Here is a 23,752-nt window from a genome sequence, read left to right on the forward strand (position 1 = left end):
AGGCCCGCCTCCCTCCTTGCTCAAGTTGGCGGCCTCCAACCCTTAAAAACCACCCGTCTCTCTATAGCCAGCCTCTCTCCTTTTGATTCCTAGCTGCAGATGAGGTCTCCCTTAGATTCTCTGGGCTGCCCTGCCTCTGAGAGTGGCTCCCCTTCTCTCGTGCGCTCCCGACCGCCTCTACTCCCTCTCTACAGCTCTGAAGCTGTCCTGATCACGAACCTGAGGCGCCCTATTTCTTGAGCACTCCGGCCCTCCTCCTCTGATTCCAAGTAAGCTCGAGTTTTCCTACTCCGCACCCTCTTCACTGAGAAGCGGCCTCAGGCCCCTCTCTACCTGGTCGCCCATCCTCCTCCTGCCTAGATGCACCTTCTCCCCTTTGCACTCTCTCCATGGCGGCGCCATGTGCAGTCCATGCTTCCAATCATTGCATGCTCCCTCTTCTTATTTTTGGGCATAATCTTCAATATTATTCTTTTATTTTGAGCAAGGTTCAGTTCCCACGATGACATGGACTTAATTCACGAGCCCTGCAACTCTTATCCCATGGTGACGAGCCTTCATGTATTGTCCATGCTTGCAATCCTCATAGTCAACTGCCAGGAGCTCTTTATTTAGCTTAAATGGCTCAAGAAAAGGTTCATTTCCACCATAAGTATCCAAACTGAACTGTCATATCCGTTATTGCATACTTAAGGAACAACCACCGAACACTAACATACATGGTGTCTTTGGTTTGCTGCCAGAGGTTCGCCAAAACCAAAGCTTTGTACGACTACCTCGAAAACCACTTTCAAAGTGCAATCATAGGTATGTACAAGTATATACAATGGTTGTTTGCTAGGAATTCCAGTGTCGCTGATTGGCTTTTCGCCCGTTCGAAAAACGCGTGACATGCGTTGCCAACCTCCCCTAGTCCGCTGAAGCATTCATGCTCAACAGCAGCATCACTTTATTCACGCATATTAGCCACACCATATGTACAGTATATACAAAAGCATTATTCTTGATCATATACACCCACCTGGATCAAATGGGTAAAGCATGCACCATCCGCCTGTATGAACTACTACCATCTTGTCGAGCATTGCATTCATATCGGCTTCCATAATTCCCCTACCATCACACGCATCCATCAAATCCCTTGTGTCCATATCAACCATGATATGTTCTTCGGTTTTATTTCCTGCATCAGGTTTAAAATCTTGGGCAAGAATGTCAACACTATGAGCTTTCTCTAGCACATACTGTGTTTTCTCAGCTTGTCTTTGAATTTTCAGGTTTCGCAACCTCTCTTGAGCCTTTTGGACATAGCCAGCCATAGATAAATTGTCTTCTATCACAGGCTCATCAAAGCCCCAACCATCTTCATCATCATTATCCACAAAAGCTCCATAATCCTCACTTTGACTGCATGCCATGTTTTGATACAATCAAAAGAATCACCTGTAGGCACTTTGTTTCCACCAACAATGCCACAAACGTGATTGCTATCCATCTCAGCATCCCAAATGGGCCCACGTACCCACAACTCATCTGGGTATAGTGACAATGCATCAGATGGAGGGAAAAAAAAAATATCCGTAATGTTAGCATGCATGTTCTCTACATCACAACAAAAATCATTCCAAGGCATATAGCTCCAGCACATAGAGCTAGACAAGCCCTCATCTCGACAATTATCCACGCATGGATCCAAACAAGCTATAACATTGCTCTCTTTGCCATACATGTACGCAAAGCTATCCTCTTTCATGATACTACTCGCACATGAATCCTCATGAAGGTTTACATCATCAAAAGACAAAATCTCATCATAAGCATGTGACTCAACCTCATCAGCACTACTAAAAGCATCATAAGGAACAGAAAATCTCTCATGTGTAGCCCACAAAGAAGCACAAGATTGATCTACATGCTTAAAGCATCTGTTCCGCTTCAAGAAGTCAACAATGCTCTTCACACCCAATAAATCCGTGCAAGCAACCTCAATGCCCAAGAGTCCTGGAAGAGTGCCAATGAATAAAAATTTCTCTTGCTTTGCATCTAAAACCACATCCTCAAGAAGCTCAAGTTGCTGCTTTAGAGCACAAAAACTCATGCAATGCATGTCCAACTCTGATAGGCAATTTAACTGCAACCCCTGCATGGCATCATTTATCCAAAACAAAGCATCACTGAGCTTAACCATGTTTGCACTTCACCATGTTTGCACTTCGCTATCTGACTCACCAAAACTGAAGGTACTTGAGTCCAATGTCCTCAGTGGGGGCACCAAAAACAATGACAGAGGAAAGCCAAGACACAAAACCTCTATATCTAGGTTTCTCTGCCAGTTCGGAATACCAAAGCTAACCTTTCAAACACCACGCGGATGGCTTCGTAACACTTATATCCAAATGGAGCCAGTAGGCGAACACGTAAAGAAACTTTAACAAGAGCCGGCTTGGTCTTGCCGCTACTCTTCAACTAAGCACCATATATATATAGATATCGAGAGACGTAGAGGGGGAGAGAGAGAGATCCATCACAAGTTTGCTGTGCATCCACTTATGGCTTTCCTTGGCCGCTTAACTCCACTGCTGCTCCGCTTTGCAAGTTGTCTCTTGCTTCAACCGGCTGGCCACCTCAAAGCTTGAATCACCACACCTCTGAGGTGCGGTCCCTCCTTTCGTTAGCACTTTTGGCGCCCAATGACCCTTCTCTCTCTTGAAACTCCAAGCACAAACCCCTTGGTCGCTTACTTTGCTGCACAGTGGCCCTGCAACACCCCTAGCTAACCATTCTTGGCATTGGACCGCCATACGACTGCAGTTGAATTGGCAAATACAAGATGCACGCTTAGGCCTTACCAGAATCACGTCATCGTGAGCTTGTTTCAAAGAGCTCCTTCCTGTTGTGCTGAGCCTTCAAAGGCCCGCCTCCCTCCTTGCTCAAGTTGGCGGCCTCAAACCCTTAAAAACCACCCGTCTCTGTATAGCCGGCCTCTCTCCTTTTGATTCCTAGCTGCAGATGAGGTCTCCCTTAGATTCTCTGGGCCGCCCTGGCTCTGAGAGTGGCTCACCTTCTCTCGTGCGCTCCCAACCGCCTCTACTCCCTCTCTGCAGCTCTGAAGCTGTCCTGATCATGAACCTGAGGCGCCCTCTTTCTTGAGCACTCCGGCCCTCCTCCTCTGATTCCAGGCAAGGTCGCCTTTTCCTAATCCGCACCCTCTTCACTGAGCAGCGGCCTCAGGCCCCTCTCTACCTGGTCGCCCATCCTTCTTCTGCCCAGATGCACCTTCTCCCCTTTGCACTCCTCCATGGCGGCGCCATGTGCAGTCCATGCTTCCAATCATTGCAGGCGCCCTCTTCTTATTTTTGGCAATAATCTTCAATATTATTCTTTTATTTTGAGCAAGGGTGAGTTCCCACGATGACATGGCCTTAATTCACGAGCCCTGCAACTCTTATCCCATGGCAGCGAGCCTTCATGTATTGTCCATGCTTGCAATCCTCACAGTCAACTACCAAAAGCTCTTTATTTAGCTTAAATGGCTCAAGCAAAGGTTCATTCCCACCATAAGTATCCAAACTGAACTGTCATATCCGTTATTGCATACTTAAGGAACAACCACCAAACACTAACATACATGGTGTTTATGGTTTGCTACCAGAGGTTGGCCAAAACCAAAGCTTTGTACGAATACCTCGAAAACCACTTTCAAAGTGTAATCATAGGTATGTACAAGTATATACAATGGCTGTTTGCTAGGCATTCCAGTGTCACTGATTGGCTTTCGCCCGTTCAAAAAACGCCTGACAACGTGTACAAAAGTGCCATACATTTGGAAATGTGGCTCCTCCTTGACACTTAGATCAAGAATAGAGAAATCCTAAACAACCCTTATTTCATCCAAATTGGCCCTAATGTCTTGGATGATGTAATTAGCCATTATGGCTGTATTGGGAAAATAAGAGCAGACAGGGGTGAGTTGGATGTTGACAAAGCAAGGGATTTTTTCTCTAGATTGGGCATTGAACTCGCTCTCACTACTGCATACAATCCTGAAGGGAATGATAAATCAAAATGTGGGCATCCTTGTATCATTTAATCTTTGGCTAAGGTACCGGTGTGCAAAGGTAAAATGGGAGAGTGGCTTAGGTTATTGCCTTATGCTTTATGGGTTGATCGTACAACTCATAGCTCTGTTACTGGTTATATGCCTTTTGAGTTGATGTATGGTCAGAAACCTATAATGCCAATTGAGGATGTAATTCTCACATGGAATGTATTGCCTTGGGAAGATGGAATGAGTAGAGAAGACCTTCTTGCTTTGCACATACTGCAATCTCAAGATATTGAGATTGCAGTAGCACAATTAAGAGATGCAAGGTTGAAGAATAAGGACAGATTTGATAAAAGGCACAACTCAGACCTAGAGCTATTGAGGAAGGTGATTGGGTGTTGGTGTATGACAATAGTCTTGATAACCAACACTCAGCGATAAGAAAGCTTTCAAAGAGATGGTTTGGCCCTTATGTGGCTAACCATGTACATGGAAATGCAACTTATACCTTGCACAAGTTGGATGGTACAAAAATGAAGATTCCCATTGTAGGGAAAAGAATTAAATTGTTCAAAAGAAGAAGTGATACAGATCTCTTTGTTTCACAAGAAAGTCAAAATGAAGGCTCTAATGAACACATTATGGACGAGGATGAAGAAAGAGATGATGATGCATTGGACTTCGCTGCAAGTGATGATGAAATCGATATGTATGCTGACTTAAATGAGGACTGAACCTGCAAAAACTATGTGTGGCACATGCCGGATGATGTGCAGGTTTAGAGGGAGTGGATTTTGTGCTGTGGCACATGCATAATGTGAAACTAAATTATCTACCTCACTCTCAATGCTTTTGCTATGTGGGACCAAATGCTATGATGTACATAGTGTGATATATGTGAAAATAGATACCACGGTTGCAGCTCTGTATATACCTTGCGGGGACAGCGAGTCACACGACGTGGCACTATGGCATGCTTTTTCACATAAATATACTCCTATTTTTCTTTAGAAATGTACAAACATCAAGTGTATCGAAGTGGCACGCTCGTTTTGCCTAGAAAGTTCAATACGGGCGATCTCTGCAAAAAAAAAGCAGGTTTCATACGCGGGCGTAGGAGATGCGTTCAGAGTGCTTGCCAAGTGGAAAAATAAGGTTCAAGATGAAATTTAATCCCAATGGATTTTTCCACAATTTTAGGGATATTCATAGGCAAAAAGGGGTAATTTTTTGGCTAAAAATGACAAAAATTGATCGTAAAATGATAAAAAATGACCCAAAATTGGTCAAAAATGGCTCAAAATGCCACATCACTCACAGTGCCATGACTATGAGAAGTTAGGGAGCATTTAATAAGAACAATATCAGCACTATAATCCTCTCTGTGAAGGGATACAAAGCCTGCACCTAAGGTATGCTAGTGTAGTCCTGTGCTGTTCCAACCCCGTATTCGAGGCTATGAGGCCACCAATTAGAGTTTACCCTCTTCAAATAACTAATTGGGAATGTATAATGAAGTTCTGAAGCTTCCATGAAATGTCTATGATGGAGAATTGAAGCGTTTGTGTAGGGTTTTTATCAGGGCGAAAGATCACGGCAACTGTGTAATTGGCAGTGAAGCTACACCAAATCATCACATACACAAGAGTTTTGAGTTGATCTTGGTTCTATTTGAAAGAGAATCTTTCATGGCTGGAGTTTTGTTCTTTTTGAGTGTGTTTTTAGCCTCAAATCTTCTATGACTTGCTTGATTTGGGTGCAAACTCTCACAGTCAGAGGCCCGACGCTTTCCTAGCTGCACTCCACACTTCTTAACAACGTGGTCATTAGGATATCTTCATCCACTATCCTTATTTGATGATAGAAACTTTTAAGGTCAATCCTACTAAAGTAGGTAGAGACTTGTAGCTTATCAAATAGATCTTCTACCTGAGGAACATGAAATCTCTTTTTGATAGTGATATGATTTAGTGCTCGATAGTCCACACACATATGGTATGTACCATCTTTCTTTTGCACTAAAAGTACTAGAGAACAAAAGGGAGAGGAGATAGGTCTCACCATCCCTTTGTTAATTAATACTTGTACTTGCCTCATGATCTCCTCTTGTTGAGCTTGAGAAACTTGATAGGGAGGCTTGTTAGGCGGTGAGCTTCCTGGAAGGAGCTCAATGTGATGGTCATCATCCCCTCATTTTGGAGGTAATTCCATAGGGATATCATCGATGAACACATCTTGGAATCCTTTTGAAAAATTAGACAAGTCTAAGTCTTCTTGATTCCCACCATTTACATTTGATGAAACATTAAGATCTTTTAGAGACTCTTTGACAAAAATCATGTACGCAAAAACAGAGCTCTTCATTGATTTATCATAAGCAGGAGGATCTACAAGTGGTATAGTACAACCACACTCGCTAGAATCTATATACATGTTCTTTTCCTTGTAGGTGAAGTAGATTCTCCTTTCAGGGAACTTCAGGTTGGCAGCCATGCGATCAAACCATGGTGCCCCTAGGATAGCATCCTCATGTTAGAGAGGAGAGATAAAATATTCTTCTTTGTCAACATAGCTTTGGACAAAGAGCCTCAACTTTCCAATCAAGGGAGTAACAAAGTCTGTTGTCCCTTGAAAGCAGTGTCAACCGGTACAACATCTTTCATCTCAAAAGCTTGAATGCCCAACTTGGTGGCCAACTCTGTTGATATGAAATTGTGAGTAGAGCCAGGGTCAAACAAGATGAAGGCATCATGCTCTCTTAACTTTCCCCAAGCATAGGAGAGAGGTGCACCTTTGCAATGAGAATTCTCTTTTGGAGCTTCAATGGTGGAAGCTCTAAGAGTCTCATGGAGAATATACTTCTTGGGGCAAGAACAATAACCATGTCCTTGCTCCCCACACTTAAAACACTTATGGTCCTTGCGAAAAGCTTCAATCTCTTTAGGAGAGAGTTTTTTTTTTCTTTTGTAAACTCCCTTCTCCTTAGACCTATTGCTGTTGTTTTTGTTGGAAGTGGCTTAAAGTTTCATTACTTTCTTGCTCTTTGGATTCCTCCTCTTGTATGGGAGAGAGTCTTATTTTGGGGGTCTCTTTAACAGGCCTCCTTTCCTCTTGGGAGGAGTTGGCGATCGTCTAGACCATCATCTTCATGGAGCCACATCTTCAGAGGAACTTAAAGTTTCATTGCTTTCTTGCTCCTTGGATTCCTACTCTTGTATGGAGTATTCTTTTGGTGGTCTCTTCAAGAGGCCTCCTAAGCTCTCTCTCCTCTTGGAGAGGAAGGGAAATCCCATAAGCACGAAGTTGTTGAGTAACTTTGGCTTGCAAAGAACAGTGGCCCATATCTTGTTGCAACCTAGTAAAGAGATAATTGACAAGCATGGGGGCATCATCATTAGCACCTTCATGTGCAAAATCAAAGCTATCAATGTTCATTTTACTCTCTTGATTATTGTCAGCCAGGATAACAAAATTTTTGTACGTACTTAGTGTATGCTTTGGCAATTCAAAACCTTAGTTTCCACTCCTCTTAGCCTTTGAAAATTGGCTCTTAAGTATCTACACCCATCGCTCAAAGTGGTTAATTATAGAGAGTAGTGGAGTGGGTATAATATTGCAAAATTGCCGAGGTCTAGATCCTTTTGAACTTCTTACGGATCAATAATGGTAAAGCTATAGGCAAGTCTAAAAAGACTCCATTATTAAGTCCAAAGCTCCCAAGGTGGTGTGCACCATATCCCACATAGTGGGCTCAACAAAACCGATAATAGATCCTAGTCCCACTTACCCTAATATAATTAACAAAATCAACCATTTATAGCCTACTTAAGGACATCTCTTCTTAAGCAAGAAAAGAGAAACCAAATGCTCTAATACCAATGTAATGGAACTGGCCTATTAACTTGAGAGTAGAAGAAATTAGAGAGAGTACTTTTGAGAAATTACTTTGAGAGCATAGAGGGTGAACATAATTGAAGTTAGCAACATAAACATAGCATTTAGTTAACTTGGCATGAACAATAATTTTTCAAGACAGAGAGTTTAGAGAACATGACAACAATTGAGGACCGGATTTATTTGGAGCCGGTCCCCCCTCCAATAGGCATTTGTATTATAGTTTCTCCCATCAAGAGAGACTTGTTACAATACAGTCTTTGTGCTCCTTTTGACCTAGGTGATGCAATAAAGATGGAAAGCTTTATGCATCATGGGCATAACATAAACTTTGTGGAAAGCATTAACTATCCCAAGCCTCAGTCCCAAGACCTCAAACACCTTCGAAGGTGGAGAGAGCTAGCATGGAATGAGGGTAGGGAAGAGGAAGAAGAAACATTTCATAGGAGAAAGAATTAGTTCCTCATTTATCATCACTCTTCTTTCTAGCATACATAATAGCATAGTAATGAAGATGGAAAAGATGGAAATCTTAAGCATTGAAGCATGGCTCTTGGTTGGATTTGCATTCCATAGCCAAGAGTGTTGGTGTAGGCTCTCAACCTCTCTACTTTCTTGGAGAAGGAGAGGGAGCTCTTGCACTTTGAACTTCACACAATGAGAGTGTGTGTGGGAGAGTATAACCCCGAAGAAGGCCCCCTACTTGCTTTGGTCGACCCCCCCTTGTAGCTCATGTTTGAAGCTCATTGGACCCCTCGAAGCCTAGCCAATCATAAGCAAGAGTCATACCAAGCAACAAGGGTAGCCTTGGGATAAGTGTCCCCCTTTTCCCTTTGAGAGATAGGGCTTGATAAATGCTAAATCAATTAGTTAAATCCACTAATTATCATTGGACCCCTTGGGTGGCCAACCAATAGGATTTAGGCACACCATGAGGGTAACCTAGCTAGGGGCTTGACATGTTTCCTACTTGCCTCTTGGGAAAGGGGTGCCCTTTGGGAGAGAGAGTGGTCAAGCAACCACCCCCCCTTCTTGCATGGCTCGCACCCTCCTTGTAGGGATTTTCTTTGAATTTTCTACCACCTCGAGCCCCTCAACCTTGGGCCTAGTTCTCACCACAAGCTTGGTCCTTAAGCCCCTCAAGCTTGGGATGGGTTCCCACCCCAAGTACAGCCCTAGCATCTCAATCATGACAAGCACCTCAAGCATCTCAATCATCAACCACTTCAAGTATCTCAAGAATCTCAGTCATTAGGTATGACAAGCATCTTAAGCTTGGGCCGGGTTCCCACCTCAATCACAGCCCTAGCTTATCTAAGATCAAAAGAACTTTTAACACTAACTATTGGAGGTCTTCAATCCATCTAACCCTAAGGTCTTTATGCTCCATTGGTTAGCCTTTCTCTTTGATAGAACCATCTCTCATTTGGGCCCCTTTACCATTGGCCCCATGTTGAGATAGATCTATAAGCACATGTCTGTATCCTAACCCTTGTTCCCATTTATTCTCCCACATTAAATGATCAATTTAATATGAGAAAATCATCTCGGTTGGTTAGATATTAGATTTTATGACATATCCAAACCATGTATATGTCAAATTTTTATTCCTTCTGAATTTGGATATCAAAAAGCTCTAGTTTTAGTATATTTCCAAGTTTCTTTGTGTTTTTGCCTAATTTTTGTGATTTGGTTGAGTTTTTGTGTTAATTTTTCCACCAAAAGTGTATAGCTGGAGATTTTGAGTCACCCTGGACCCAATGGTATCAATTCTTACCAAAAATGTTATAGGGGATCATGGATCGCGATCCATGTTCTTGCACCAATCTGCATGGAATTTTCTAGATTCACTCTTTGTGGTTTGGTTATGCCTTTTTTGCACTTCTTTTTTAGTTTTGATTAGCTTTGGAGTTGTGACCATCAATTTTTCAATCTTTCAAAGTTTATGGTCATTTCACCCAAAATATGGTTTTCACCGTTTTCTTCCCTTATCATTCAACCCAATTTTGATGGTGATAGTTTATGTTACCATGTACATGTGGTAGTGATGTCTGTGAACACACTATGACCGTCGGGGCATTTTTTTCCCCTTTAAGAGGTTTTTTCCCTCGAGCATTGTAAATACGCCCATCACTCTAGGGCTATCTATCTTTCCATTGCACACTAAGTATTACACTCGCTATTGTGTGCCTTGAGCTTCCTTTGTCTTCTCCAAGATGTGTGCGTTTCTCTACAACCCTAATTCCAGCAATTGGTATCAGAGCAGGTTACGTCCTCCCGGGCTTAGTTGCCAGCTACTCCAACACATGCCTGCTCACTTTCTCCAATTACAGTGAGGTTTGGTGAGCGTTTGCAGGCACATGCCTGCTCACTTTATCCAATTACAGTGAGGTTTGGTGAGCGTTTGCAGGTCGACAAATATTTCGGGCTCATTTCGGCCTCCGTTTCCACTACAGGCAGGTCTGCACATGAAATTTCATCATTTTGTGCAGAATTTTTGACATTGTTGATTTTTGCATAACAGGTGCCTTACAGTCTTCTATGGTTTGTGCTATATAGTACGTATTGTTCCTGCTCCGTTTCTCCTATTTTTGGGTAGTTTTCACATCACGTGCAGCATTTACCATGGCTAACAACAACACAGATGTCTTCAAGATGTTTGCTGCTGAGGACAGGTTGGATGGGGACAATTACCCTATGTGGGCTTATATGATGCAACACGTTCTTGTGACAAAGGGCGTCTGGAATATTGCATAGGGCATTGATGTATGTCCTGGTTCTGAGGATGTAGGCGATGTTGAGGATGTTGCAGGTCTTGCTGCAATGATTGCTGCTATTAGAGTTGTTTTGCCTATGGCAGAACAAGCTCATTGGGATGTAAAGGATGCACATGTTCATGCACTGATTGCGTTGTCTATGAAGTGCACCATTGTTCCTCACATCCATTCATGAAAATCTACAAAACAGGCTTGGGATATTTTGGCTGGTCTTTATGCAAGTCGCAATGAGGCTAAAATTACTTTGCTGCGTAAAGAGTTGGAGTCGAAGATTATGCATGAGGAAGATGATATGGACACTTTCCTTGCTAGTGTCAAGGATATCAATGAGCAACTTATTTCTGCAGGTGAAGTCATTTCAGACAGTTCCCTTGTGCAGACTGTTCTTGATGCCTTACCAGATTCTTACCAGACTTTTGCTAGTACTTGGAGACTTATGACCCAAGGAAACCTAGAAGTTCTCAAGTTTGATGCATTATGCACATTGCTTTTGCAAGAGTCACTTTCCAAAAAAAATAGGACTCAACAGCGTGCAGCTGAATAGGCTTTTATTACTTCTCAAAGAAAGGGTGGTAACAGCAATGTAGCCACTTCTTATGGTTCTGCTGCAAGTGGCAAAATTTATGTTCCCAATGCTTCTGCTGACAGCACATCGCCGGGCAATTATTGTGACAAGGGCAAAAAGAAGATGCGTTTCCATTATTGTAAAGCTAATGATCACTTGATCAAGTTGTGTCCTAAGTTGAAGGCCAAAGAGGCTAAGAAGGAAGAGGGTGGTTCCGCTGCAAATGCTGGCTCCACTACAAATGCAGCCATTGTTGAGTCTTCTGTGAAAGGAGACTGTGTTGCTAATATTGATGCAGAATGGGCTTTTAGTGCAGATTGTACTTACAATCCTGTTGCCCATGATGCATGCATGTCAGTTGCTACAAATTCACATGTATGGTATTTTGACAGTGGTGCTGCAAAGCACATTACCTCACATCATGAATTGTTCACCTCTCTTGAGTCAGTGACTCATGGGAATTCAGTCACTTGTGCCAACAATGCCTCTTATCCGGTTCAGGGAGTTGGAAAGATTGTGCTTACTGCTGCAAATGGCAGTCCTTCACACTTGTTGATGCACTTTGTACCTGGGATTAAGAAGAATCTTTTGTCTGTATCTGCACTTGCTAGACTTGGACTTGTAGTCAAATTTGTGGATGACATATGTACAGTTCATGATCTTAGTTTTGGTGATGAAATTGTTGCATCTAGCCTTTTGTGTCGTGGGCTGTATAAGCTCATTTTGTATGACAAGTGTGGACAAAATTTTGCAAATGCTATTGCAGATTCAAGGGTTATTTCAGATGTAAAACTTTGGCGTGCACGTTTTGGTCATCTGAATTTTGTCAGTTTGCTGCGTTTGAAAAAAATTGATATGGTTGCTTCTTTGCCACCTCTTGAAGCACCTGTCAAACATTTTTGCGAAGGCTGTATTTTGGGTAAGATGTAGCATTCTAAGTTTCCAAAGGATGGTTTAGTCCGGGCCACATGCAGGTTGCAGCTTGTGCATTGTGACGTTTGTGGGCCCATGCAAACTCCATCCTTGGGAAATTACCTTTACTTCGTGACTTTCGTTGATAATTACTCCATGCATGCTTGGGTGTTTCTGCTTAAAGAAAAGTCCAAAGTTTTTATGTGCTTCAAACAATTTCTTACTATGGCTGAAAATGTCTCGCAATGTACTATGGGCACCCTCCGTTCCGATCGAGGGGGGGGAGTATATGTCTCATGAATTTAATGCATTTTTGGCTAGTCGTGGGATAAAACACCAATGTACAGTGCCTTATATACCTCAACAAAATGGTGTTGCTGAGAGGAAAAACAGGTCACTTACGGAAATGGCACAATGTATGGTCAAAATTCAAGCTTTGCCGCATTCTTTTTGGCTTGAGGCCATCATGTGTGCCACTTATGTACTTAACATGTGTCCTACAAAAGCTTTGCAATCTATTACTACATATGAAGCATGGCATGATAGAAAGACTTCTATTGAGCACATGCGTGTTTTTAGTTGTTTGGAATATGCTTTGGTGCCACAAACACAAAACAAAAAATTGGATGATAAGGCTGTCAAATGTATTTTTGTTGGTTATAGTGTTGAAACCAAAGGCTACAGGTTGTATCATCTGCAAACAAAACATGTTTTGGTTTCACGGGATGTAGTGTTTGTGAAAGATTTTGTTCAACCCTTGCTGTCATGTACTAGAGACGGTAATGTAAGCTTACAAGACATTTATGACACTTTGTTGCCTCTTTCCAGTGGTGGAAATACGAATGTAATTTTCAATGAGGCAAATGTACAGCCTATGGGGGTTTTTGAAAATGTTACAGATTAGCGTATTACTAATGCAGATGTACATGATGTACTTGATGAGGAAAGGGCTGAAAATGAGCAGGCTAGAGGTATGCCAAAACGACTGGTGCACACTTTGCGTGATAGTAAATTGGATGCATCTTTGTCTAGTTGTACTTGTTCAAGCTCTCTCCATGCATCTTATGCATCAGATTGTTATTCTTTGGCTCTCTCTTTTGATGAAGCTCAGAAATCAAAAAATTGGATGGCTGCCATGCAATCAGAATATGATGCACTTATAGAAAATGACACATGGACTTTATGTGATTTGCCTCCTAGCAAAAAGGCCATTGGTACAAAGTGGGTTTACAAGTTGAAATGCAAGCCGGATGGTGAGATCGATTGCCATAAGGCTCGACTTGTTGCAAAGGGTTATGCACAACAAAAAGGCATAGATTATAAAGAGACTTTTGCTCCCACTTGTCGTATGACTACTGTGCATTTTCTATGTGCATTGGCAGCTCATTTTGGTTGGGATGTACATCAATCAGACATTGTTACCGCTTTCTTGAATGGTGACATATTTGAGGAAGTTTATGTAGCACAGCCTCGTGGTTTTGTCATAAAAAGACAAGAGGACAAAGTGTGTAGATGTAAGAAGGCTTTGTATGGGTTGAAGAAATCTCCTCGTGCTTGGTATGAGAAAGCTGACACTCATTTGGTCAAATGAGGCTTTCATAACAGTCCAACAGAAAGCACATTGTATGTAAAGTGTGAGGGTGATGCACTTCTCATTGTGGTTCTTTATATCAATGATTTGCTAATCACTGGACCAAATGAGAGACATATTGCTGAATTTAAGGCTGATTTGAATGCTACTTTCAAGATGAAAGATTTGGGGCTGTTGCATCATTACTTGGGTATACAGTTTAAGCAGTGTGATGGTGGTATTTCCTTGTGTGAGAAAAGCTACATAGAGATATTGCTATGTAATTTTGGACTTGAGGATTGCAAACCTAATGCCACTCCCATGGAAACAGGTATGAAGTTGAGTCTACATGATGCTCGCAATCCTGCTGATGTCACTCTTTACCAAGCTGTTGTTGGCTGCCTCATTTATGTATGAAACACGAGACCGGATATTCAGTTTGCAGTCTCGCAAGGCAGTAGATTTATGCATAGCCCAGGGTCTAAGCTTGGCAGGTTGTCAAGAGAATTTTTTGCTACCTTAGTGGCACTTTACATCTTGGCTTGTTTTATCCCAAGGGGGGATCATTGCCGCCAGACTTACATGCTTTTTTGGACTCAGATTGGGCTGGTTGTTTTGACACGCAAGTGTCCACAAGTGGTTTTTGTTTCATGCTTGGTAGCTCATGTATATCATGGTTGAGCAAGAAGCAACCTACAGTGGCCACTTCGAGTTGTGAGGCTGAGTACAGGGCAGTCTTCACAGCTACGGCTGAGTGTGTATGGCTAAGACGCCTTCTGGCTAATTTAGATGTTGGACAGGACACTGCCAATGGTATCTACACTGAGAGTCAGAGCACATTAGCAGTTGTGAGGAACCCAGTTTTTCTTGCTCGCACAAAGCACATTGAGGTGCATTACCACTATGTCAGGGAGAGGCTCTTAGCAGGAGAGATCAACTTGGCTTATGTGCCAACACAAGACAACCTTGTAGACCTTTTCACAAAGGCATTGTCTCGTGAGAAGCTTGAAGCTTTCCGCAAAGCTTTGGGCTTACTCCCCTTTGTGGACTGATCATGTCCTCAAGGCATGGCACTTCCCTTTACTCATGTGCCAGCTCTCGTTCACCGCATCACTCCAAGGGGGATTTGTTACCATATACATGTGGTAGTGATGTGTGTGAACACACTAGGACCGCCGGGGCATTTTTTCCCTCTTTAGGAGGTTTCCCCCCCCCCCCCCCCCCGAGTATTCTATATACGCCCATCACTCTAGGGCTATCTATCTTTCCATTACACACTAGGTAACACACTCTCTATTGTGTGCCTTGAGCTTCCTTCATCTTCTCCAAGCTGTGTGTGTTTCTCTGCAACCCTAATTCCAATAGTTTCTACTTATCCTACTCCTAAATAGAAAAATGAAACATGAAACAAAAATAGGCAAAATGATACAAATTGAATTTAAAACAGAAAATGGTACAACACTCTAAAACTAATGAGAAAATCGGATAATGAAATGATTTTGGCTATCTCACTCACAACCCTCTTTAGCTCTCAAGAATAGATCTAGTGATTCCTCGACTCCTAGACTCTACCAAGGAATAAACCTCGTGTCTAGTTACCTAATTGCTTATGTGTAAATGGAAATCAAAATCAATTTTTCTAAGTAAAAGATATGACTTGGTCACTCACCACCTAAGGATCACTATCCCCGACAATGACAACAATGTTAGCGGATCGCCACGACGAACGTCTATCAAATAGCTTTCCAGCACTAACACAATGTCAATACTCTGGGAAGCAACTTGGATGGGGCACGGAGACTCGTTGAGGGTGTCAACCTCAAGAAGTGAACCAGCGGAATAACACTATCTCTAGCACATGCAAATCGATCGCTCTTAGCTCTGGCAATCTACCTATGTCCTTTGTCACTGCACTTAGTCATCTACCCATTTTGGCACTAAAATGGAATCCAAATGCTAAAACCTGTAGGATGATGTCTAAGAAACTTAGAGGCACTAGTCTACAAAGTTTAGTTGCACTCCAAGGAGGTACCAAAATCAAGATCCATCATGATCAAGGTCCTAGAAATTACAAAAAAACATATCAAAAAGGTCATCCTAGGGTCTAGAAACATTCTCTTATGGTTAGAATAAAGAACAATCATTAATGCTCTCAAATCAATAGATTTATCCTACTAAAAGGTAGTTGCAAATCAAAGTAAAATCGGCAATGAATGTACTTGGAAGAAAGAGCATCAAAACAAGGAACACACTGCAAGTCTCAAAACTAAAATATCATTACCAGAGCTCAAGATATGATGATTACAAGTTTCCAAAGAGTTTCCACTCTTAGTCTTACACTTAGTACTTCAAATTATGTAATGATAAGGTGTCCTCTCCCCACTTTACAACATAGGCTATATACCTAGGTCTCTCTTGGCCAATGGCCAACTTTACAAGACTCATACCTTTTGCAGACTTTATAATTTAACATCTCAGAGCTTCCCCATTTATAATTAGGGACTACAAATAATTACAATAGTTTTTAGAAAATGAATGAAGAGATATGGAAATTTGAGGCTGGAGGGTCGACTCAAAAGGCACCCATCTGGCTTGACCTCAACACGGTGGGTAACATATTCTCCGTGCAACACCTGAATATATAAAAACTAGAGTCTTCTTCCTCAGTGTTGACTAGAAATCTATCTACAACACACAAGGCATTACTCAAATCGTCATGATGGCTAATGTACATGGGTGCATCAATATCCTCGTTGCTTGAAACAACATCTTCATCTATGTTAGCCTCTTTTGGTAGGATCCTCAAGTACCACCATGCTTCTATGTGACTTTTTTTTTGAAACCATTCACACAATGCAGAGAACATGATCCACTCACTGGCATGCAATCCCATTGTGTATCTCTTGACACATCACCAATCTTGATTGCCCAGAAGACCCCATCAAATTCATTCATGGATGTCCAATAACTTTCCTATTGTTCATTACAGTGAGGTAATTTACAGCAATTGTTGCATTATCTAGGGTTTCTCCGACCACCTTCAATTTTTCATGGGTCAATGCCCTATTTATGACTGCTCCAACACCGTTATGTTCACCTTTTTCATGACCTAACCCAAAATGATTGTACATCATCTCAAGCCTACTAAGCTAAAGAGACCTTGCAACAAAGTAGAAAGGCCATTGTGCTTTGAGTTGTGATGTTCCACCATTTGACCATACCCAATGTCGCTTAAAAACAAAACCCTAGTTTTCAACCATTGGTCATGCAAAAGAAAGTAGTGGTCCATAAGGATTGTGTCATAAACATCGTCAGCATATTTATAAACATGGAGAATCTTTTGGATGTCACCCATTCTTGAATGCACATAGCATATCTGGACCAAAATGCTCACCTAACTAGAATACCAATACATGGAATGGATTTTAAAGCTATAATATTTGGCAAAGTCCACCACAGAGAGAATAACATCAGTTGGGAAATTTTCTAGATACTCTTTAAGCTATCGAGAGCTTTTGACTCCTAATTTTTGAGAGAGTCCATAAAAATAACTTTGCCTTGGTTTTTATAATTCCCATTGCCCTGCATACTAACACATACTTCTATTTATATCCAAAGTTTTCCCCCGCCTACCACTAGCATTGGTGCTAGTGAGAATCACCATGATGATGTGGAAACCCAAATTTAGCATCAAATCAGATGCAAGTGATGCCAAAATGGGGTTCCATAGCCTGCGCACAATTTTTTGTCTCTTTATCAGCGTCATCTAAGTGATACAGTGCTCGTCGCAAAGCCACATTCCCTCTCTGATCGTTGCCCAAAACCGTCTCTTTCCATGCTCCCCTTCTTTTTCATTTTAATTCACATCGTGCCCCCCCAATTGGGAGACCATTTTGTTGACCTTTTGGGCGGCCACCTTTTGGATGGCCATTGAGTTTACACCACATTTTGCATACATATCATCCAAGGCATTTCCTAGCACACCTTATTTTGCAGACAGCTTGAGCCCATCAACCAAAGCATAATTGGGAACAACATTTTTCTCAATTATCCCTCCATAACTAAGCACTCCCAAGCATCGTATGTTTCACCACATTCCCCCCGACCATATCCAGCTCATTCGTCAATTCAAGACAAGTGATATCATTCCAAAGAGAATGACCACTAAGAAGTTTTTATGCTTTCATGAGAGCATCACATTTGGCATACTTGACAGCTAATGAGTTCCAAGTGACAACATTTTGGATGGAAGCCCTTCAAAAACACGTTTCGCTATCGTAAAAGCATCACAAATGACATACATATCAACCCAAATATTACCAAGCTCATGGAGGTCCAAAACTGTGGGGTGAATTATATTGGCTATAAGTTGGGCATTTAATACCTGATTTGAGTCCTTTAAATCACATATTGTATCCATTCCAGGCCCTAGCAACCAAACCTATATTAGACTTGATCCAAATCCCTTAACACACATCTCAAGGCAGGTCCATACATAAAAAAAATAGGTCCCCATAAAAGAATTGTGTTACCCATATCTTTCTCATGCTGACTTCTATTAACAAGCTGTAAAGACAAACATGGAGAGCATGTCAACCACTACAAATTTGGCTTATTAAAGTGAGATTTGACAACATCAATCCATCCCAAGTTGTAGGAATCAACCTCATTTGATGGTCTCTAAACCCACATTTAGCATACATTCTAGTCATCCTACTGTCATATCAGATTCTGGAATTAGTAATAAGTTTGACAAATTTTGAAAAGGCATGCAAAATTATGTCCTTCACCATGTTCCTTCAAAGTGGCATGACAATGCATTCAACAAAGGACATAAAGAGCATGCTATGTGCAAAACATGCACGCAAAGAAGGAGAGCCTAGCTCGGTGTCTGCAAACCACATCCAAGAATGGGTGGGCATTCCAAAATGAACACCCCTCATTTTCTAACTCTCTTTTCATTATTGATTTAGTAAGTTCACTCCCCCAAAAATCACTATTGACTCAATGACATTTTTTCCCCCAAAATCACTTGAAAAAGGAGTGTCCAAGAAAGCCCTTTTGGACCTCCAAGACATGCTTTGACCCAACTAGTAGATGTGCCTACTCCATGCTTTCAGGGGTGGTACAAACTACATCACAAGTGTTGTGTGGGAGATAATATTGGCCACACCACAACTCTAGAAAACATTGTGATTGAAAGATGAGAGCTTGTGTGGTTTTGTGGAGATATTATTGGCAACACCACAAATCTAGAAAATATTGTGATCGGAAGATGTACAAGTCAAATTCTTATCTGGCCAATTGCAAGTGGGACATGCTTGGATCCTATGGAAAAAGTTTCAACTATGGGATACACCCTTCCATTTGCAAACTTCTTATGGGGATGCATCTCTAGGGACAACAAGTATATCTAGTGGGAAAATGGAAGGGATAAGCTATCTGTTTAATGATACTAATATTTTTCCCCTACAACATGATGGAAAGATGGTGATTAATTATCTATAGATCCATTACTAAAGATATGGATGTGTGAATCAAAAGAGAAATTGAGATGGATTGTACAATTGACAATATCAATATTGTGCATGCAAGTGAGCATATGTGTGGAGTTTATCTTATCAACAACAGGGAGAACAAGGAATAAAGAATCATATATTTTGGTGATTTCTACCTTTCCCTCTTGCAGTTGTGAGGAATTTCACATGTGGCTATGTAGAGGAAAAAGGTAGATGGATTGTAAAATCTCTATTCTATCTTTGTCAAATATTTAAAACTTGATATGAATCGGCAAAAATTTGGCTAGCAAGTTACATTGACAAAGAGAGAGCTTTGTCAAGTTATATAGTGAATGGCATAAGGTGAGTTTTGCATAAGCTTATTTTTTTGGTATAGAGTGACACCTTCTTTCCTCTCATTAGTCAACCGATAATTATGGCATTGTATTACATACATTTGATGGCCTTGGCTTCATTTTGAATAGAGAAAAACTTCTATGCAATTGATATGGATGCCCTTGGGAGACTTTTGTATGAGTTACATATTGTTTTTCTAGCTAGTGTTTGTTTTTTTGCCTCTAGCACGTACAATGACAATTATGAAATTGTACACACTTTGTGGTCTAAGTATATTTTTGCATGAATTATTAGTTTAATATTCTACTGAAGGATAATATCTTCTCTCTTACAAACACAGTGAAACTTATAAAATCAAATTGTATGCAATTGAAGGCTTACAAAAGTATATTTATGTATCATGTATTAATTCTTTTCTTGTATACTTATTGTTTGAGAAGGCTTTTGCAGCATCTGTCACATATCACAAAGACGGTCCCAAGGCTAAAATTTAAATGCGAGGGAGCATGTGACTTGACCAGGGTATACAACCAATCTCTTGTTTGAACACAATAAACTCCATGGAAACATTCTATGAGCTCTCTAACTACGAAAAACCTGATTTTTACGTCTCCAATCCAATCATGCATCCACATGTGAAACCAATAGCGAATCAACTTTGATCAACACCAAACATGGCAGGCACATTTTTTACTAGGTCAAAAACATTTTTGGAGCACCAAACCTCACATATGCACACTAGAAAAAATTGCAATTTTCTCCAACAACAAAATTGCAGGTCATCAAATCTGATGCTGGACAAGCCTATCAAATGCTCGTAAGAGTTGGAAATCATATGCAACTAGCAGAATCTCACAATGATGCTCAAATGGTGAGGTATGTCACACACATCGAAGTTCGTGGGAGTCGATGCTTGGATCTTGCAAAATGCTTGCAATGTAGATATTGACATGATGAGCTCCTCAAGGATAATATGTTGATGCTCTTGGCTTGTCAATATGGTAACCGTGTGCAAAGAGATGAAATCTTGGCACTAAGAGGGGGCTCATGACGTATAGAGAATCCTTATCTCCTATTAACGATAATACAACTATGTTGGACGGATACGCCGCGACTGACGTTAGCACAATGAGAACTCACCTAACAAGATTTGTCAGCTAAGGATGAAGCTCGACCCCCAGGCGCGTGGAAGCAAGCATAGGGTGTCAACCTACACTCGATTGACTCCTAACTAATTCCTACAGAGGTCTCTACCCAATGTCTAAGTCACAGCCTTCAAGAGTGCATAAGAGGAAACTTCCTACAACGCTTTCTAGAGCCGACACACATCAAAGAATCTCGAAACACCATTGAACTTGAAGGAGACTCTACTAACACCAATAGGTCGCTCTCCCTAAGGTCTATGAATCAAAACCCCAACCCAAAACACCCGGTGCAAAATCATGTAGGATGTATGGCCGAAATTTGCAGGCCTTCGTTTCCAAAATCTAAAGTGCCTAATGTGTAGCTCTACTCAATGTGAACGCGTGGATATGCTGCAATGCAAAATCGGACAACATATGCTCACAAAATCACCAGATGAAGCTCGTAGATGGAGCTCGCAAAACCAGACCGTATGCGCGCAATGTAGGTATTGGTGCGCAGCTCTCGTTGGGAGCAACACGCTGCACTTCTCCACACTCGATTCTGACCACTGGTGCACACGTAGCATCAAGATGAAGCTCACACTCTCTCGCGTACACAGCACGCTCACTCACAGACTTCAAACTTCTAAAAAATGACAAAAGGTTTTTCATAAGGTCAAAAAGTGGTATAAATACCTTACAATTCTCAAACCCTAAAGTTCCAAATCAACCATCTACTCAATCTAACTGTCAAAACTGGGATACAATCTGGAAACTTCTATAAGACCCAATATTTACAAGGTGAAATGTCGAGTTTTCTCAATAAATGGATAATTACAAAAAATGATAATCTACCGAGTAGTCACTTTTCGTAGGGTGTTTCTAGCTTCTAACACTCCCCCCCTCCTTGGTCATGTCATCCCCAACATGGCTATTGACCTGCTTCTTCATCTTATAGTCTCACGCATCTTGGGCAGCGACTCGTATCTTGCATATAAATCTAGCAGTGTTGGGCCGAATATATCAGTGTTGATGGTGAAGAAGTCGGTGTAGAACGCTTCTTCAAAGGCTTGGAGGTGATAGGATGGCAGAAACATTATCCTTTGATACAATGCATGTATCACCTGGTTGGAAGGCTGACCAGATAGATCATATGCACATCTGTAGGTATCTTGAAAGAAGAAGATACTGTCTGTCACCTGGCCCGGTTTGAACGTCTCAAAGACTACCAAAAGGTATTTGCAAATCTTCCTCATCATTATGCAAGAAAGGTCAGGCGAGCCAGTGAACAATTTGATGGCGCCCATTAGGGTTTTCACCATGTATTGAACACTTATTCTCTCGCCTGCCTTCAAGCCTGGCAGCTTCGGATAGTTCAGCCAAGTGGGTTGGCTTCTTTGTAGTATCTCCTGGGCCTTCCACGTCCGTATCCTTGGTAGAGGGCAGAAGCTTAGGTTATCTCTGATGATTTTGGGTGCCTCTACCAAATGGATTAGGTACTGTGGATACTTCGCCAGCCACGCCTTTCTCCACCTGGGCTGGGAGTCGACTATCAACTTGGCCCCTTCAGGCTGGGAGATATCTGCTATGTAGAGTGGCACCGTCAGCTCTTCTCTAATCCTCTTGTTGATTGTGGCGGATTCGTACTTTAGCAAAGGATATGGGAGAGAGGGCTGTAGCCATTCACGCCGGAGGTTGATGGCATCGATCTTCTGAATGGTCATGGATTGAAAAACCCTCTACTCCCATTCCAAGCCTTCCTTGGCCGTTTCTTTGATTTCTACCTCTATGGCCTTGCGCTACTTCTCTTCCTCTTCTTGTGTCAGATCTTGTGGCTCTTGAGAGGGTCCTACTAGGATTTCCTCTTCCATGGGTGTGTCCACAGGATCTGCCACATTCTCTAGGTCTATGCCTTCCATGGTTGTCGTCCCTGTGCCTGCCTGCTCTTCTGCTTGCTGTCCTCTCAGCTCTTCTATCTGCTTTAGGAGTGTCTGTTTCTCTGCTTCAGCTTCTTCTCCCATGTTCACAAGGAGGTCATTCAACTCGGCGTTTATCTTCTCCACCTCCTCGAGCTTTCTCTTGATAATTTCTAGCTCATCTTGCATTGCTTTCTGCTCTTCTTCCATGCGTGTTTGCATAACCACCGACCCTTCCGCCATCATCAACCTTTGCTTTTTCTCTACAGTCGACTCTTTCTGAAGCTCTTTCATCTGTTCTTCATAGATCTGGCTTTCTGTAATGGTGTGAGTCGGGCTAGTAGCTCTGACTCTAGCAGGAGATTCCCGTAGCCACTGGATGGTTTGATCTGGAGTTTCAAATGGGTTGCCACCCTTGGTGCTTTGGACTGTTCGTCTTCCGTATCTTCCTTGAGCCTCAGCCAGTCGTTTTGTGATGGAGGGTCGGGCCATATTCCCATGGTGTGTAATGCCCCATAAATCACCTTCGTGATTAGCTCACCCGACACGATGTATGTGGGGTTCTTGTTGCCCATCTTCACCAGATTATCATGTACATAAGCTGCATAATTGATGATCTTTCGCTTGCTTTTTTGCATTGCCCATGTGAATGTTGTGGCAATTGCTGCAGGCGGCATCCTGTACTTTTGTGGCTGCTTTGTACACATATGGAAATATTGATTGTACAGCTGACTCATGATTGCCACTTTGGGGTTGGCAATATCTTCAAAGGTATAGTTGGCTTTCTTTTCAATGCACACCTTTGCTTCGTCTCTTCTTTTGGTTACACTATCCCCTTTGTTGGAGAGGTCTAGTGCAGCTTCCACTACTCTTTCTGTGATTAGAATCTCAGTGCCTGGCTTACCCTGCAGATCTGTAACTTGGGCCACTCCATCTTCTTTTATTGTCGTCACAAATTCCCATACTCTTTTTATGTCAATACCTGCTGGCACCGCTTCAAAGTAATTGTGGAGATCAATCTTCTCCAAATACTCTGCCATCTTGCTTCTGACGAACTCATTGAGTTCCCGCGGTAGCATTGGTAGCTCTATCAC

General features: G+C 41.9%; 1 pseudogene; it reads right to left on the minus strand.

The window, feature by feature from the left end:
- Nucleotides 1-1,007: 1,007 nt before the first annotated feature.
- Nucleotides 1,008-1,753, minus strand: LOC147425357 (uncharacterized; annotated as a pseudogene).
- Between the last annotated feature and the right edge of the window lie 21,999 nt (nt 1,754-23,752).

Source organism: Adiantum capillus-veneris, chromosome 25, assembly GCF_014529385.1.
Source record: "Adiantum capillus-veneris isolate H3 chromosome 25, ASM1452938v2, whole genome shotgun sequence".
NCBI classification, from domain to species: domain Eukaryota; kingdom Viridiplantae; phylum Streptophyta; class Polypodiopsida; order Polypodiales; family Pteridaceae; genus Adiantum; species Adiantum capillus-veneris.